This window comes from Pimephales promelas, chromosome 23, assembly GCF_988280905.1.
Source record: "Pimephales promelas chromosome 23, fPimPro1.hap1.1, whole genome shotgun sequence".
NCBI lineage: Eukaryota > Metazoa > Chordata > Actinopteri > Cypriniformes > Leuciscidae > Pimephales > Pimephales promelas.
Genome location: NC_142791.1, coordinates 14,613,653 through 14,633,333, shown reverse-complemented (window position 1 = coordinate 14,633,333; position 19,681 = coordinate 14,613,653).

Genomic DNA, 19,681 nt, shown 5'->3' with positions numbered 1-19,681 from the left:
CCCCTTACGTTTTTTTTTTTTGGGCGGAAAATTAAGTTTCTCCAATATTCCCAAATTCTGGTAGAGGGCCATGAGACTTAGACCTGAGTACAAAAATGGAGGCTCTAGCCCCTTCCAGAGCTGAGATATCGAAACTCAAAAATTCGGCCCGAAAAAAAAACGACAGTGGTACCCCTTACGTTTTTTTTTTTTGGGCGAAAAATTAAGTTTCTCCAATCTTCCCAAAACTCTGGATTCTGATAGAGGGCCATGAGACTTGTACCTGAGCGCAAAAATGGAGGCTCTAGCCCCTTCCAGAGCTGAGATATCGAAACTCAAAAATTCGTCCCGAAAAAAAAACGACAGTGGTACCCCTTACGTTTTTTTTTTTGGACGAAAAATTAAGTTTCTCCAATCTTCCCAAATTCTGATAGAGGGCCATGAGACTTAGACCTGAGTGCAAAAATGGAGGCTCTAGCCCCTTCCAGAGCTGAGATATCGAAACTCAAAAATTCGGCCCGAAAAAAAAAACGACAGTGGTACCCCTTACGTTTTTTTTTTTTGGGCGGAAAATTAAGTTTCTCCAATATTCCCAAATTCTGGTAGAGGGCCATGAGACTTAGACCTGAGTGCAAAAATGGAGGCTCTAGCCCCTTCCAGAGCTGAGATATCGAAACTCAAAAATTCGGCCCGAAAAAAAAAACGACAGTGGTACCCCTTAAGTTTTTTTTTTTGGGCGAAAAATTAAGTTTCTCCAATCTTCCCAAATTCTGATAGAGGGCCATGAGACTTGTACCTGAGTGCAAAAATGGAGGCTCTAGCCCCTTCCAGAGCTGAGATATCGAAACTCAAAAATTCGGCCCGAAAAAAAAACGACAGTGGTACCCCTTACGTTTTTTTTTTGGGCGAAAAATTAAGTTTCTCCAATCTTCCCAAATTCTGATAGAGGGACATGAGACTTAGACCTGAGTGCAAAAATGGAGGCTCTAGCCCCTTCCAGAGCTGAGATATCGAAACTCAAAAATTCGGCCCGAAAAAAAAAAACGACAGTGGTACCCCTTACGTTTTTTTTTTTGGGCGAAAAATTAAGTTTCTCCAATCTTCCCAAATTCTGATAGAGGGCCATGAGACTTAGACCTGAGTGCAAAAATGGAGGCTCTAGCCCCTTCCAGAGCTGAGATATCGAAACTCAAAAATTCGGCCCGAAAAAAAAACGACAGTGGTACCCCTTACGTTTTTTTTGGGGGGGCGAAAAATTAAGTTTCTCCAATCTTCCCAAATTCTGATAGAGGGCCATGAGACTTAGACCTGAGTGCAAAAATGGAGGCTCTAGCCCCTTCCAGAGCTGAGATATCGAAACTCAAAAATTCGGCCCGAAAAAAAAAACGACAGTGGTACCCCTTACGTTTTTTTTTTTTGGGCGGAAAATTAAGTTTCTCCAATATTCCCAAATTCTGGTAGAGGGCCATGAGACTTAGACCTGAGTGCAAAAATGGAGGCTCTAGCCCCTTCCAGAGCTGAGATATCGAAACTCAAAAATTCGGCCCGAAAAAAAAACGACAGTGGTACCCCTTACGTTTTTTTTTTTGGGCGAAAAATTAAGTTTCTCCAATCTTCCCAAAACTCTGGATTCTGATAGAGGGCCATGGGACTTGTACCTGAGTGCAAAAATGGAGGCTCTAGCCCCTTCCAGAGCTGAGATATCGAAACTCAAAAATTCGGCCCGAAAAAAAAAACGACAGTGGTACCCCTTACGTTTTTTTTTTTTGGGCGAAAAATTAAGTTTCTCCAATCTTCCCAAATTCTGATAGAGGGCCATGAGACTTAGACCTGAGTGCAAAAATGGAGGCTCTAGCCCCTTCCAGAGCTGAGATATCGAAACTCAAAAATTCGGCCCGAAAAAAAACGACAGTGGTACCCCTTACGTTTTTTTTTTGGACGAAAAATTAAATTTCTCCAATCTTCCCAAATTCTGATAGAGGGCCATGAGACTTAGACCTGAGTGCAAAAATGGAGGCTCTAGCCCCTTCCAGAGCTGAGATATCGAAACTCAAAAATTCGGCCCGAAAAAAAAACGACAGTGGTACCCCTTACGTTTTTTTTTCGGGGCGAAAAATTAAGTTTCTCCAATCTTCCCAAATTCTGATAGAGGGCCATGAGACTTAGACCTGAGTGCAAAAATGGAGGCTCTAGCCCCTTCCAGAGCTGAGATATCGAAACTCAAAAATTCGGCCCGAAAAAAAAACGACAGTGGTACCCCTTACGTTTTTTTTGGGGGGCGAAAAATTAAGTTTCTCCAATCTTCCCAAAACTCTGGATTCTGATAAAGGGCCATGAGACTTAGACCTGAGTGCAAAAATGGAGGCTCTAGCCCCTTCCAGAGCTGAGATATCGAAACCCAAAAATTCGGCCCGAAAAAAAAACGACAGTGGTACCCCTTACGTTTTTTTTTTTGGGCGAAAAATTAAGTTTTTCCAATCTTCCCAAAACTCTGGATTCTGATAGAGGGCCATGAGACTTGTACCTGAGTGCAAAAATGGAGGCTCTAGCCCCTTCCAGAGCTGAGATATCGAAACTCAAAAATTCGGCCCGAAAAAAAAAAACGACAGTGGTACCCCTTACGTTTTTTTTTTTTGGGCGAAAAATTAAGTTTCTCCAATCTTCCCAAAACTCTGGATTCTGATAGAGGGCCATGAGACTTGTACCTGAGCGCAAAAATGGAGGCTCTAGCCCCTTCCAGAGCTGAGATATCGAAACTCAAAAATTCGGCCCGAAAAAAAAACGACAGTGGTACCCCTTACGTTTTTTTTTTTGGGCGAAAAATTAAGTTTCTCCAATCTTCCCAAATTCTGATAGAGGGCCATGAGACTTAGACCTGAGTGCAAAAATGGAGGCTCTAGCCCCTTCCAGAGCTGAGATATCGAAACTCAAAAATTCGGCCCGAAAAAAAAAACGACAGTGGTACCCCTTACGTTTTTTTTTTGGGCGAAAAATTAAGTTTCTCCAATCTTCCCAAATTCTTATAGAGGGCCATGAGACTTAGACCTGAGTGCAAAAATGGAGGCTCTAGCCCCTTCCAGAGCTGAGATATCGAAACTCAAAAATTCGGCCCGAAAAAAAAAAACGACAGTGGTACCCAGTGGTAGCTGGTAGCTTTATGCTGATGACACGGTCATTTATTGTTCTAAATCTAATATATGTGACATCAGCACTACATTACAAAATGGTTTTGATTCAGTTCAGAGGTGGCTATTGTCTAATAAGCTTCTACTTAACAAATCAAAATCATTTTCAATGCTTTTTAAAATGAAACAGAATTCTTTAGAAAACTCACTAAATATTTTATTTTTGGATAAAACTCCTATAAAACATACTAGCCAGGTTAAGTATCTTGGCCTGTGGCTTGACTCTGATCTTTCTTTCAGCACTCATGTGCATAATATAACTAATAAGCTCAACTGCTCACTTAGAATTCTATACCAATCAATTAACTGTTTTAATTATCATGTCAGAAAAAGAATCGTTTCTCAACTTCTATTGCCAATCTTGGATTATGCTGACATTGTATACCAAAACACTACTGTCTCTTGTCTTCAGTCCCTTAATATAGTTTACAATAGCCTATGTAGATTTATACTCTGCTGCCCCTACAGAACACACCATTGTGAAATGTACCATCAATTGTCCTGGCTGACCTTATCAAATAGAAGGTGTTTTCATTGGTTACAGTTTGTTTTTAAATGCATTTATATGAATTACCCTGCTTATTTAAAACAATATTTAACTCCATTTAGGTCATCTCATAATTTGCGTCATAATAATCAAATTTATTTTTACACTCCACAGATCAATAAAGAAATAGGAAGATATGCATTTCAATATAAAGCACCATATGATTGGAATAATCTTCCAATTTCAATTCGCTTTTTAACTTCTTTTCCAATATTTAAAAGTCATTTAGCTCAACATCTCCAGAATACATGCAATTGCTTTTGATTAGCATTATTTTATTTTATTATATTTATTTCTCACTGTAACTTTTTTTTTTTTTTTTTTCTCTTGGCATGGTACATATATAGTTTTTGTCTGTATTTTGATGTTGTCTTGGTACAAATGAAATGATATGGTTTACTCTGTTTAGGGAGGAGTGTGTCACCTTTTGGGAGTCTTGCATGAATGACTGTCTTGTTTTGTTTTGGTTTATATATTTAGCTGTATAGCACTACTGCATAGCATTTTTTTTGTTTTTTGTTTGTTTTTCTTGTGTATTTGTTTTTTGTTTTTGTTTTTTGGCTTTTTGCTATTTGTTATGTTAAATTCAAGCTGCTGTAAGGTCAGTTTTTTTGTTTTATTTGAATCTAGAATCGAGGACCCCCTCGAAAACGAGATGGCTCATCTCAAGGGGCTATTCCTCTTTAATAAAAAATGTCAAATAAAATACCCCTTACGTTTTTTTTTTGGGCGAAAAATTAAGTTTCTCCAATCTTCCCAAATTCTGATAGAGGGCCATGAGACTTAGACCTGAGTGCAAAAATGGAGGCTCTAGCCCCTTCCAGAGCTGAGATATCGAAACTCAAAAATTCGGCCCGAAAAAAAAAACGACAGTGGTACCCCTTACGTTTTTTTTTTTGGGCGAAAAATTAAGTTTCTCCAATCTTCCCAAATTCTGATAGAGGGCCATGAGACTTAGACCTGAGTGCAAAAATGGAGGCTCTAGCCCCTTCCAGAGCTGAGATATCGAAACTCAAAAATTCGGCCCGAAAAAAAAAAACGACAGTGGTACCCCTTACGTTTTTTTTTTTTGGGCGGAAAATTAAGTTTCTCCAATATTCCCAAATTCTGGTAGAGGGCCATAAGACTTAGACCTGAGTGCAAAAATGGAGGCTCTAGCCCCTTCCAGAGCTGAGATATCGAAACTCAAAAATTCGGCCCGAAAAAAAAACGACAGTGGTACCCCTTACGTTTTTTTTTTTTGGGCGAAAAATTAAGTTTCTCCAATCTTCCCAAAACTCTGGATTCTGATAGAGGGCCATGAGACTTGTACCTGAGTGCAAAAATGGAGGCTCTAGCCCCTTCCAGAGCTGAGATATCGAAACTCAAAAATTCGGCCCGAAAAAAAAACGACAGTGGTACCCCTTACGTTTTTTTTTTTTGGGCGAAAAATTAAGTTTCTCCAATCTTCCCAAAACTCTGGATTCTGATAGAGGGCCATGAGACTTGTACCTGAGCGCAAAAATGGAGGCTCTAGCCCCTTCCAGAGCTGAGATATCGAAACTCAAAAATTCGGCCCGAAAAAAAAACGACAGTGGTACCCCTTACGTTTTTTTTTTTGGGCGAAAAATTAAGTTTCTCCAATCTTCCCAAATTCTGATAGAGGGCCATGAGACTTAGACCTGAGTGCAAAAATGGAGGCTCTAGCCCCTTCCAGAGCTGAGATATCGAAACTCAAAAATTCGGCCCGAAAAAAAAAACGACAGTGGTACCCCTTACGTTTTTTTTTTGGGCGAAAAATTAAGTTTCTCCAATCTTACCAAATTCTGATAGAGGGCCATGAAATTTAGACCTGAGTGCAAAAATGGAGGCTCTAGCCCCTTCCAGAGCTGAGATATCGAAACTCAAAAATTCGGCCCGAAAAAAAAAACGACAGTGGTACCCCTTAAGTTTTTTTTTTTGGGCGAAAAATTAAGTTTCTCCAATATTCCCAAATTCTGGTAGAGGGCCATGAGACTTAGACCTGAGTGAAAAAATGGAGGCTCTAGCCCCTTCCAGAGCTGAGATATCGAAACTCAAAAATTCGGCCCGAAAAAAAAAACGACAGTGGTACCCCTTACGTTTTTTTTTTGGGCGAAAAATTAAGTTTCTCCAATCTTCCCAAATTCTGATAGAGGGCCATGAGACTTAGACCTGAGTGCAAAAATGGAGGCTCTAGCCCCTTCCAGAGCTGAGATATCGAAACTCAAAAATTCGGCCCGAAAAAAAAACGACAGTGGTACCCCTTACGTTTTTTTTGGGGGGGCGAAAAATTAAGTTTCTCCAATCTTCCCAAATTCTGATAGAGGGCCATGAGACTTAGACCTGAGTGCAAAAATGGAGGCTCTAGCCCCTTCCAGAGCTGAGATATCGAAACTCAAAAATTCGGCCCGAAAAAAAACGACAGTGGTACCCCTTACGTTTTTTTTTTTGGGCGAAAAATTAAGTTTCTCCAATCTTCCCAAAACTCTGGATTCTGATAGAGGGCCATGGGACTTGTACCTGAGTGCAAAAATGGAGGCTCTAGCCCCTTCCAGAGCTGAGATATCGAAACTCAAAAATTCGGCCCGAAAAAAAAAAACGACAGTGGTACCCCTTACGTTTTTTTTTTTGGGCGAAAAATTAAGTTTCTCCAATCTTCCCAAAACTCTGGATTCTGATAGAGGGCCATGAGACTTGTACCTGAGTGCAAAAATGGAGGCTCTAGCCCCTTCCAGAGCTGAGATATCGAAACTCAAAAATTCGGCCCGAAAAAAAAACGACAGTGGTACCCCTTACGTTTTTTTTTTTTGGGCGAAAAATTAAGTTTCTCCAATCTTCCCAAAACTCTGGATTCTGATAGAGGGCCATGAGACTTGTACCTGAGCGCAAAAATGGAGGCTCTAGCCCCTTCCAGAGCTGAGATATCGAAACTCAAAAATTCGGCCCGAAAAAAAAACGACAGTGGTACCCCTTACGTTTTTTTTTTTGGGCGAAAAATTAAGTTTCTCCAATCTTCCCAAATTCTGATAGAGGGCCATGAGACTTAGACCTGAGTGCAAAAATGGAGGCTCTAGCCCCTTCCAGAGCTGAGATATCGAAACTCAAAAATTCGGCCCGAAAAAAAAAACGACAGTGGTACCCCTTACGTTTTTTTTTTGGGCGAAAAATTAAGTTTCTCCAATCTTACCAAATTCTGATAGAGGGCCATGAAATTTAGACCTGAGTGCAAAAATGGAGGCTCTAGCCCCTTCCAGAGCTGAGATATCGAAACTCAAAAATTCGGCCCGAAAAAAAAAACGACAGTGGTACCCCTTAAGTTTTTTTTTTTGGGCGAAAAATTAAGTTTCTCCAATATTCCCAAATTCTGGTAGAGGGCCATGAGACTTAGACCTGAGTGCAAAAATGGAGGCTCTAGCCCCTTCCAGAGCTGAGATATCGAAACTCAAAAATTCGGCCCGAAAAAAAAAACGACAGTGGTACCCCTTACGTTTTTTTTTTGGGCGAAAAATTAAGTTTCTCCAATCTTACCAAATTCTGATAGAGGGCCATGAAATTTAGACCTGAGTGCAAAAATGGAGGCTCTAGCCCCTTCCAGAGCTGAGATATCGAAACTCAAAAATTCGGCCCGAAAAAAAAAACGACAGTGGTACCCCTTAAGTTTTTTTTTTTGGGCGAAAAATTAAGTTTCTCCAATCTTCCCAAATTCTGATAGAGGGCCATGAGACTTAGACCTGAGTGCAAAAATGGAGGCTCTAGCCCCTTCCAGAGCTGAGATATCGAAACTCAAAAATTCGGCCCGAAAAAAAAACGACAGTGGTACCCCTTACGGTTTTTTTTTGGGCGAAAAATTAAGTTTCTCCAATCTTCCCAAATTCTGATAGAGGGACATGAGACTTAGACCTGAGTGCAAAAATGGAGGCTCTAGCCCCTTCCAGAGCTGAGATATCGAAACTCAAAAATTCGGCCCGAAAAAAAAAACGACAGTGGTACCCCTTACGTTTTTTTTTTGGGCGAAAAATTAAGTTTCTCCAATCTCCCCAAATTCTGATAGAGGGCCATGAGACTTAGACCTGAGTGCAAAAATGGAGGCTCTAGCCCCTTCCAGAGCTGAGATATCGAAACTCAAAAATTCGGCCCGAAAAAAAAACGACAGTGGTACCCCTTACGTTTTTTTTGGGGGGGCGAAAAATTAAGTTTCTCCAATCTTCCCAAATTCTGATAGAGGGCCATGAGACTTAGACCTGAGTGCAAAAATGGAGGCTCTAGCCCCTTCCAGAGCTGAGATATCGAAACTCAAAAATTCGGCCCGAAAAAAAACGACAGTGGTACCCCTTACGTTTTTTTTTTGGGGCGAAAAATTAAGTTTCTCCAATCTTCCCAAAACTCTGGATTCTGATAGAGGGCCATGGGACTTGTACCTGAGTGCAAAAATGGAGGCTCTAGCCCCTTCCAGAGCTGAGATATCGAAACTCAAAAATTCGGCCCGAAAAAAAAAACGACAGTGGTACCCCTTACGTTTTTTTTTTTGGGCGAAAAATTAAGTTTCTCCAATATTCCCAAAACTCTGGATTCTGATAGAGGGCCATGGGACTTGTACCTGAGTGCAAAAATGGAGGCTCTAGCCCCTTCCAGAGCTGAGATATCGAAACTCAAAAATTCGGCCCGAAAAAAAAAAACGACAGTGGTACCCCTTGCGTTTTTTTTTTTGGGCGAAAAATTAAGTTTCTCCAATCTTCCCAAATTCTGATAGAGGGCCATGAGACTTAGACCTGAGTGCAAAAATGGAGGCTCTAGCCCCTTCCAGAGCTGAGATATCGAAACTCAAAAATTCGGCCCGAAAAAAAAACGACAGTGGTACCCCTTACGGTTTTTTTTTTTTGGGCGAAAAATTAAGTTTCTCCAATCTTCCCAAAACTCTGGATTCTGATAGAGGGCCATGAGACTTGTACCTGAGTGCAAAAATGGAGGCTCTAGCCCCTTCCAGAGCTGAGATATCGAAACTCAAAAATTTGGCCCGAAAAAAAAACGACAGTGGTACCCCTTACGTTTTTTTTTTTTGGGCGAAAAATTAAGTTTCTCCAATCTTCCCAAAACTCTGGATTCTGATAGAGGGCCATGAGACTTGTACCTGAGCGCAAAAATGGAGGCTCTAGCCCCTTCCAGAGCTGAGATATCGAAACTCAAAAATTCGGCCCGAAAAAAAAACGACAGTGGTACCCCTTACGTTTTTTTTTTTGGACGAAAAATTAAGTTTCTCCAATCTTCCCAAATTCTGATAGAGGGCCATGAGACTTAGACCTGAGTGCAAAAATGGAGGCTCTAGCCCCTTCCAGAGCTGAGATATCGAAACTCAAAAATTCGGCCCGAAAAAAAAAACGACAGTGGTACCCCTTACGTTTTTTTTTTTTGGGCGGAAAATTAAGTTTCTCCAATATTCCCAAATTCTGGTAGAGGGCCATGAGACTTAGACCTGAGTGCAAAAATGGAGGCTCTAGCCCCTTCCAGAGCTGAGATATCGAAACTCAAAAATTCGGCCCGAAAAAAAAAACGACAGTGGTACCCCTTACGTTTTTTTTTTTGGGCGAAAAATTAAGTTTCTCCAATCTTACCAAATTCTGATAGAGGGCCATGAGACTTAGACCTGAGTGCAAAAATGGAGGCTCTAGCCCCTTCCAGAGCTGAGATATCGAAACTCAAAAATTCGGCCCGAAAAAAAAAACGACAGTGGTACCCCTTAAGTTTTTTTTTTTTGGGCGAAAAATTAAGTTTCTCCAATCTTCCCAAATTCTGATAGAGGGCCATGAGACTTGTACCTGAGTGCAAAAATGGAGGCTCTAGCCCCTTCCAGAGCTGAGATATCGAAACTCAAAAATTCGGCCCGAAAAAAAAACGACAGTGGTACCCCTTTTGTTTTTTTTTTGGGCGAAAAATTAAGTTTCTCCAATCTTCCCAAATTCTGATAGAGGGACATGAGACTTAGACCTGAGTGCAAAAATGGAGGCTCTAGCCCCTTCCAGAGCTGAGATATCGAAACTCAAAAATTCGGCCCGAAAAAAAAACGACAGTGGTACCCCTTACGTTTTTTTTTTTGGGCGAAAAATTAAGTTTCTCCAATATTCCCAAAACTCTGGATTCTGATAGAGGGCCATGGGACTTGTACCTGAGTGCAAAAATGGAGGCTCTAGCCCCTTCCAGAGCTGAGATATCGAAACTCAAAAATTCGGCCCGAAAAAAAAAAACGACAGTGGTACCCCTTACGTTTTTTTTTTTGGGCGAAAAATTAAGTTTCTCCAATCGTCCCAAATTCTGATAGAGGGCCATGAGACTTAGACCTGAGTGCAAAAATGGAGGCTCTAGCCCCTTCCAGAGCTGAGATATCGAAACTCAAAAATTCGGCCCGAAAAAAAAACGACAGTGGTACCCCTTACGGTTTTTTTTTTTTGGGCGAAAAATTAAGTTTCTCCAATCTTCCCAAAACTCTGGATTCTGATAGAGGGCCATGAGACTTGTACCTGAGTGCAAAAATGGAGGCTCTAGCCCCTTCCAGAGCTGAGATATCGAAACTCAAAAATTCGGCCCGAAAAAAAAACGACAGTGGTACCCCTTACGTTTTTTTTTTTGGGCGAAAAATTAAGTTTCTCCAATCTTCTCAAAACTCTGGATTCTGATAGAGGGCCATGAGACTTGTACATGAGCGCAAAAATGGAGGCTCTAGCCCCTTCCAGAGCTGAGATATCGAAACTCAAAAATTCGGCCCGAAAAAAAAACGACAGTGGTACCCCTTACGTTTTTTTTTTTGGACGAAAAATTAAGTTTCTCCAATCTTCCCAAATTCTGATAGAGGGCCATGAGACTTAGACCTGAGTGCAAAAATGGAGGCTCTAGCCCCTTCCAGAGCTGAGATATCGAAACTCAAAAATTCGGCCCAAAAAAAAAACGACAGTGGTACCCCTTACGTTTTTTTTTTTTGGGCGGAAAATTAAGTTTCTCCAATATTCCCAAATTCTGGTAGAGGGCCATGAGACTTAGACCTGAGTGCAAAAATGGAGGCTCTAGCCCCTTCCAGAGCTGAGATATCGAAACTCAAAAATTCGGCCCGAAAAAAAAAACGACAGTGGTACCCCTTACGTTTTTTTTTTTGGGCGGAAAATTAAGTTTCTCCAATATTCCCAAATTCTGATAGAGGGCCATGAGACTTAGACCTGAGTGCAAAAATGGAGGCTCTAGCCCCTTCCAGAGCTGAGATATCGAAACTCAAAAATTCGGCCCGAAAAAAAAAACGACAGTGGTACCCCTTAAGTTTTTTTTTTTTGGGCGAAAAATTAAGTTTCTCCAATCTTCCCAAATTCTGATAGAGGGCCATGAGACTTGTACCTGAGTGCAAAAATGGAGGCTCTAGCCCCTTCCAGAGCTGAGATATCGAAACTCAAAAATTCGGCCCGAAAAAAAAACGACAGTGGTACCCCTTTTGTTTTTTTTTTGGGCGAAAAATTAAGTTTCTCCAATCTTCCCAAATTCTGATAGAGGGACATGAGACTTAGACCTGAGTGCAAAAATGGAGGCTCTAGCCCCTTCCAGAGCTGAGATATCGAAACTCAAAAATTCGGCCCGAAAAAAAAAAACGACAGTGGTACCCCTTACGTTTTTTTTTTGGGCGAAAAATTAAGTTTCTCCAATATTCCCAAATTCTGGTAGAGGGCCATGAGACTTAGACCTGAGTGCAAAAATGGAGGCTCTAGCCCCTTCCAGAGCTGAGATATCGAAACTCAAAAATTCGGCCCGAAAAAAAAACGACAGTGGTACCCCTTACGTTTTTTTTTTTGGGCGAAAAATTAAGTTTCTCCAATCTTCCCAAAACTCTGGATTCTGATAGAGGGCCATGGGACTTGTACCTGAGTGCAAAAATGGAGGCTCTAGCCCCTTCCAGAGCTGAGATATCGAAACTCAAAAATTCGGCCCGAAAAAAAAAACGACAGTGGTACCCCTTACGTTTTTTTTTTTGGGCGAAAAATTAAGTTTCTCCAATCTTCCCAAATTCTGATAGAGGGCCATGAGACTTAGACCTGAGTGCAAAAATGGAGGCTCTAGCCCCTTCCAGAGCTGAGATATCGAAACTCAAAAATTTGGCCCGAAAAAAAACGACAGTGGTACCCCTTACGTTTTTTTTTTGGACGAAAAATTAAATTTCTCCAATCTTCCCAAATTCTGATAGAGGGCCATGAGACTTAGACCTGAGTGCAAAAATGGAGGCTCTAGCCCCTTCCAGAGCTGAGATATCGAAACTCAAAAATTCGGCCCGAAAAAAAAACGACAGTGGTACCCCTTACGTTTTTTTTTTCGGGGCGAAAAATTACGTTTCTCCAATCTTCCCAAATTCTGATAGAGGGCCATGAGACTTAGACCTGAGTGCAAAAATGGAGGCTCTAGCCCCTTCCAGAGCTGAGATATCGAAACTCAAAAATTCGGCCCGAAAAAAAAACGACAGTGGTACCCCTTACGTTTTTTTTTGGGGGCGAAAAATTAAGTTTCTCCAATCTTCCCAAAACTCTGGATTCTGATAGAGGGCCATGAGACTTAGACCTGAGTGCAAAAATGGAGGCTCTAGCCCCTTCCAGAGCTGAGATATCGAAACCCAAAAATTCGGCCCGAAAAAAAAAAACGACAGTGGTACCCCTTACGTTTTTTTTGGGGGGCGAAAAATTAAGTTTCTCCAATCTTCCCAAAACTCTGGATTCTGATAGAGGGCCATGAGACTTAGACCTGAGTGCAAAAATGGAGGCTCTAGCCCCTTCCAGAGCTGAGATATCGAAACCCAAAAATTCGGCCCGAAAAAAAAACGACAGTGGTACCCCTTACGTTTTTTTTTTGGGCGAAAAATTAAGTTTTTCCAATCTTCCCAAAACTCTGGATTCTGATAGAGGGCCATGAGACTTGTACCTGAGTGCAAAAATGGAGGCTCTAGCCCCTTCCAGAGCTGAGATATCGAAACTCAAAAATTCGGCCCGAAAAAAAAAACGACAGTGGTACCCCTTACGTTTTTTTTTTTTGGGCGAAAAATTAAGTTTCTCCAATCTTCCCAAAACTCTGGATTCTGATAGAGGGCCATGAGACTTGTACCTGAGCGCAAAAATGGAGGCTCTAGCCCCTTCCAGAGCTGAGATATCGAAACTCAAAAATTCGGCCCGAAAAAAAAACGACAGTGGTACCCCTTACGTTTTTTTTTTGGGGCGAAAAATTAAGTTTCTCCAATCTTCCCAAATTCTGATAGAGGGCCATGAGACTTAGACCTGAGTGCAAAAATGGAGGCTCTAGCCCCTTCCAGAGCTGAGATATCGAAACTCAAAAATTCGGCCCGAAAAAAAAAACGACAGTGGTACCCCTTACGTTTTTTTTTTGGGCGAAAAATTAAGTTTCTCCAATCTTCCCAAATTCTTATAGAGGGCCATGAGACTTAGACCTGAGTGCAAAAATGGAGGCTCTAGCCCCTTCCAGAGCTGAGATATCGAAACTCAAAAATTCGGCCCGAAAAAAAAACGACAGTGGTACCCCTTACGTTTTTTTTTTGGGCGAAAAATTAAGTTTCTCCAATCTTCCCAAATTCTGATAGAGGGCCATGAGACTTGGACCTGAGTGCAAAAATGGAGGCTCTAGCCCCTTCCAGAGCTGAGATATCGAAACTCAAAAATTCGGCCCGAAAAAAAAAACGACAGTGGTACCCCTTACGGTTTTTTTTTGGGCGAAAAATTAAGTTTCTCCAATCTTCCCAAATTCTGATAGAGGGCCATGAGACTTAGACCTGAGTGCAAAAATGGAGGCTCTAGCCCCTTCCAGAGCTGAGATATCGAAACCCAAAAATTCGGCCCGAAAAAAAAAACGACAGTGGTACCCCTTACGTTTTTTTTTTGGGCGGAAAATTAAGTTTCTCCAATATTCCCAAATTCTGGTAGAGGGCCATGAGACTTAGACCTGAGTGCAAAAATGGAGGCTCTAGCCCCTTCCAGAGCTGAGATATCGAAACTCAAAAATTCGGCCCGAAAAAAAACGACAGTGGTACCCCTTACGTTTTTTTTTTTTGGGCGAAAAATTAAGTTTATCCAATCTTCCCAAAACTCTGGATTCTGATAGAGGGCCATGAGACTTGTACCTGAGTGCAAAAATGGAGGCTCTAGCCCCTTCCAGAGCTGAGATATCGAAACTCAAAAATTCGGCCCGAAAAAAAAACGACAGTGGTACCCCTTACGTTTTTTTTTTTTGGGCGAAAAATTAAGTTTCTCCAATCTTCCCAAAACTCTGGATTCTGATAGAGGGCCATGAGACTTGTACCTGAGCGCAAAAATGGAGGCTCTAGCCCCTTCCAGAGCTGAGATATCGAAACTCAAAAATTCGGCCCGAAAAAAAAACGACAGTGGTACCCCTTACGTTTTTTTTTTGGGCGAAAAATTCAGTTTCTCCAATCTTCCCAAATTCTGATAGAGGGCCATGAGACTTAGACCTGAGTGCAAAAATGGAGGCTCTAGCCCCTTCCAGAGCTGAGATATCGAAACTCAAAAATTCGGCCTGAAAAAAAAAACGACAGTGGTACCCCTTACGTTTTTTTTGGGGGGCGAAAAATTAAGTTTCTCCAATCTTCCCAAAACTCTGGATTCTGATAGAGGGCCATGAGACTTAGACCTGAGTGCAAAAATGGAGGCTCTAGCCCCTTCCAGAGCTGAGATATCGAAACCCAAAAATTCGGCCCGAAAAAAAAACGACAGTGGTACCCCTTACGTTTTTTTTTTGGGCGAAAAATTAAGTTTTTCCAATCTTCCCAAAACTCTGGATTCTGATAGAGGGCCATGAGACTTGTACCTGAGTGCAAAAATGGAGGCTCTAGCCCCTTCCAGAGCTGAGATATCGAAACTCAAAAATTCGGCCCGAAAAAAAAAACGACAGTGGTACCCCTTACGTTTTTTTTTTTTGGGCGAAAAATTAAGTTTCTCCAATCTTCCCAAAACTCTGGATTCTGATAGAGGGCCATGAGACTTGTACCTGAGCGCAAAAATGGAGGCTCTAGCCCCTTCCAGAGCTGAGATATCGAAACTCAAAAATTCGGCCCGAAAAAAAAACGACAGTGGTACCCCTTACGTTTTTTTTTTGGGGCGAAAAATTAAGTTTCTCCAATCTTCCCAAATTCTGATAGAGGGCCATGAGACTTAGACCTGAGTGCAAAAATGGAGGCTCTAGCCCCTTCCAGAGCTGAGATATCGAAACTCAAAAATTCGGCCCGAAAAAAAAAACGACAGTGGTACCCCTTACGTTTTTTTTTTGGGCGAAAAATTAAGTTTCTCCAATCTTCCCAAATTCTTATAGAGGGCCATGAGACTTAGACCTGAGTGCAAAAATGGAGGCTCTAGCCCCTTCCAGAGCTGAGATATCGAAACTCAAAAATTCGGCCCGAAAAAAAAACGACAGTGGTACCCCTTACGTTTTTTTTTTGGGCGAAAAATTAAGTTTCTCCAATCTTCCCAAATTCTGATAGAGGGCCATGAGACTTGGACCTGAGTGCAAAAATGGAGGCTCTAGCCCCTTCCAGAGCTGAGATATCGAAACTCAAAAATTCGGCCCGAAAAAAAAAAACGACAGTGGTACCCCTTACGGTTTTTTTTTGGGCGAAAAATTAAGTTTCTCCAATCTTCCCAAATTCTGATAGAGGGCCATGAGACTTAGACCTGAGTGCAAAAATGGAGGCTCTAGCCCCTTCCAGAGCTGAGATATCGAAACTCAAAAATTCGGCCTGAAAAAAAAAACGACAGTGGTACCCCTTACGTTTTTTTTTTGGGCGGAAAATTAAGTTTCTCCAATATTCCCAAATTCTGGTAGAGGGCCATGAGACTTAGACCTGAGTGCAAAAATGGAGGCTCTAGCCCCTTCCAGAGCTGAGATATCGAAACTCAAAAATTCGGCCCGAAAAAAAACGACAGTGGTACCCCTTACGTTTTTTTTTTTTGGGCGAAAAATTAAGTTTATCCAATCTTCCCAAAACTCTGGATTCTGATAGAGGGCCATGAGACTTGTACCTGAGTGCAAAAATGGAGGCTCTAGCCCCTTCCAGAGCTGAGATATCGAAACTCAAAAATTCGGCCCGAAAAAAAAACGACAGTGGTACCCCTTACGTTTTTTTTTTTTGGGCGAAAAATTAAGTTTCTCCAATCTTCCCAAAACTCTGGATTCTGATAGAGGGCCATGAGACTTGTACCTGAGCGCAAAAATGGAGGCTCTAGCCCCTTCCAGAGCTGAGATATCGAAACTCAAAAATTCGGCCCGAAAAAAAAACGACAGTGGTACCCCTTACGTTTTTTTTTTGGGCGAAAAATTCAGTTTCTCCAATCTTCCCAAATTCTGATAGAGGGCCATGAGACTTAGACCTGAGTGCAAAAATGGAGGCTCTAGCCCCTTCCAGAGCTGAGATATCGAAACTCAAAAATTCGGCCTGAAAAAAAAAACGACAGTGGTACCCCTTACGTTTTTTTTTTTTTGGGCGGAAAATTAAGTTTCTCCAATATTCCCAAATTCTGGTAGAGGGCCATGAGACTTAGACCTGAGTGCAAAAATGGAGGCTCTAGCCCCTTCCAGAGCTGAGATATCGAAACTCAAAAATTCGGCCCGAAAAAAAAAACGACAGTGGTACCCCTTACGTTTTTTTTTTTGGGCGAAAAATTACGTTTCTCCAATCTTACCAAATTCTGATAGAGGGCCATGAGACTTAGACCTGAGTGTAAAAATGGAGGCTCTAGCCCCTTCCAGAGCTGAGATATCGAAACTCAAAAATTCGGCCCGAAAAAAAAAACGACAGTGGTACCCCTTAAGTTTTTTTTTTTGGGCGAAAAATTAAGTTTCTCCAATCTTCCCAAATTCTGATAGAGGGCCATGAGACTTGTACCTGAGTGCAAAAATGGAGGCTCTAGCCCCTTCCAGAGCTGAGATATCGAAACTCAAAAATTCGGCCCGAAAAAAAAACGACAGTGGTACCCCTTACGTTTTTTTTTTGGGCGAAAAATTAAGTTTCTCCAATCTTCCCAAATTCTGATAGAGGGACATGAGACTTAGACCTGAGTGCAAAAATGGAGGCTCTAGCCCCTTCCAGAGCTGAGATATCGAAACTCAAAAATTCGGCCCGAAAAAAAAAAACGACAGTGGTACCCCTTACGTTTTTTTTTTGGGCGAAAAATTAAGTTTCTCCAATCTTCCCAAATTCTGATAGAGGGCCATGAGACTTAGACCTGAGTGCAAAAATGGAGGCTCTAGCCCCTTCCAGAGCTGAGATATCGAAACTCAAAAATTCGGCCCGAAAAAAAAAACGACAGTGGTACCCCTTACGTTTTTTTTGGGGGGGCGAAAAATTAAGTTTCTCCAATCTTCCCAAATTCTGATAGAGGGCCATGAGACTTAGACCTGAGTGCAAAAATGGAGGCTCTAGCCCCTTCCAGAGCTGAGATATCGAAACTCAAAAATTCGGCCCGAAAAAAAAAACGACAGTGGTACCCCTTAAGTTTTTTTTTTTTGGGCGAAAAATTAAGTTTCTCCAATCTTCCCAAATTCTGATAGAGGGCCATGAGACTTGTACCTGAGTGCAAAAATGGAGGCTCTAGCCCCTTCCAGAGCTGAGATATCGAAACTCAAAAATTCGGCCCGAAAAAAACGACAGTGGTACCCCTTTTGTTTTTTTTTTGGGCGAAAAATTAAGTTTCTCCAATCTTCCCAAATTCTGATAGAGGGACATGAGACTTAGACCTGAGTGCAAAAATGGAGGCTCTAGCCCCTTCCAGAGCTGAGATATCGAAACTCAAAAATTCGGCCCGAAAAAAAAAACGACAGTGGTACCCCTTACGTTTTTTTTTTGGGCGAAAAATTAAGTTTCTCCAATATTCCCAAATTCTGGTAGAGGGCCATGAGACTTAGACCTGAGTGCAAAAATGGAGGCTCTAGCCCCTTCCAGAGCTGAGATATCGAAACTCAAAAATTCGGCCCGAAAAAAAAACGACAGTGGTACCCCTTACGTTTTTTTTTTTGGGCGAAAAATTAAGTTTCTCCAATCTTCCCAAAACTCTGGATTCTGATAGAGGGCCATGGGACTTGTACCTGAGTGCAAAAATGGAGGCTCTAGCCCCTTCCAGAGCTGAGATATCGAAACTCAAAAATTCGGCCCGAAAAAAAAAACGACAGTGGTACCCCTTACGTTTTTTTTTTTGGGCGAAAAATTAAGTTTCTCCAATCTTCCCAAATTCTGATAGAGGGCCATGAGACTTAGACCTGAGTGCAAAAATGGAGGCTCTAGCCCCTTCCAGAGCTGAGATATCGAAACTCAAAAATTTGGCCCGAAAAAAAACGACAGTGGTACCCCTTACGTTTTTTTTTTGGACGAAAAATTAAATTTCTCCAATCTTCCCAAATTCTGATAGAGGGCCATGAGACTTAGACCTGAGTGCAAAAATGGAGGCTCTAGCCCCTTCCAGAGCTGAGATATCGAAACTCAAAAATTCGGCCCGAAAAAAAAACGACAGTGGTACCCCTTACGTTTTTTTTTCGGGGCGAAAAATTAAGTTTCTCCAATCTTCCCAAATTCTGATAGAGGGCCATGAGACTTAGACCTGAGTGCAAAAATGGAGGCTCTAGCCCCTTCCAGAGCTGAGATATCGAAACTCAAAAATTCGGCCCGAAAAAAAAACGACAGTGGTACCCCTTACGTTTTTTTTTGGGGGCGAAAAATTAAGTTTCTCCAATCTTCCCAAAACTCTGGATTCTGATAGAGGGCCATGAGACTTAGACCTGAGTGCAAAAATGGAGGCTCTAGCCCCTTCCAGAGCTGAGATATCGAAACCCAAAAATTCGGCCCGAAAAAAAAAAACGACAGTGGTACCCCTTACGTTTTTTTGGGGGGGCGAAAAATTAAGTTTCTCCAATCTTCCCAAAACTCTGGATTCTGATAGAGGGCCATGAGACTTAGACCTGAGTGCAAAAATGGAGGCTCTAGCCCCTTCCAGAGCTGAGATATCGAAACCCAAAAATTCGGCCCGAAAAAAAACCGACAGTGGTACCCCTTACGTTTTTTTTTTGGGCGAAAAATTAAGTTTTTCCAATCTTCCCAAAACTCTGGATTCTGATAGAGGGCCATGAGACTTGTACCTGAGTGCAAAAATGGAGGCTCTAGCCCCTTCCAGAGCTGAGATATCGAAACTCAAAAATTCGGCCCGAAAAAAAAAACGACAGTGGTACCCCTTACGTTTTTTTTTTTTGGGCGAAAAATTAAGTTTCTCCAATCTTCCCAAAACTCTGGATTCTGATAGAGGGCCATGAGACTTGTACCTGAGCGCAAAAATGGAGGCTCTAGCCCCTTCCAGAGCTGAGATATCGAAACTCAAAAATTCGGCCCGAAAAAAAAACGACAGTGGTACCCCTTACGTTTTTTTTTTGGGGCGAAAAATTAAGTTTCTCCAATCTTCCCAAATTCTGATAGAGGGCCATGAGACTTAGACCTGAGTGCAAAAATGGAGGCTCTAGCCCCTTCCAGAGCTGAGATATCGAAACTCAAAAATTCGGCCCGAAAAAAAAAACGACAGTGGTACCCCTTACGTTTTTTTTTTGGGCGAAAAATTAAGTTTCTCCAATCTTCCCAAATTCTTATAGAGGGCCATGAGACTTAGACCTGAGTGCAAAAATGGAGGCTCTAGCCCCTTCCAGAGCTGAGATATCGAAACTCAAAAATTCGGCCCGAAAAAAAAACGACAGTGGTACCCCTTACGTTTTTTTTTTGGGCGAAAAATTAAGTTTCTCCAATCTTCCCAAATTCTGATAGAGGGCCATGAGACTTAGACCTGAGTGCAAAAATGGAGGCTCTAGCCCCTTCCAGAGCTGAGATATCGAAACTCAAAAATTCGGCCCGAAAAAAAAAACGACAGTGGTACCCCTTACGGTTTTTTTTTGGGCGAAAAAT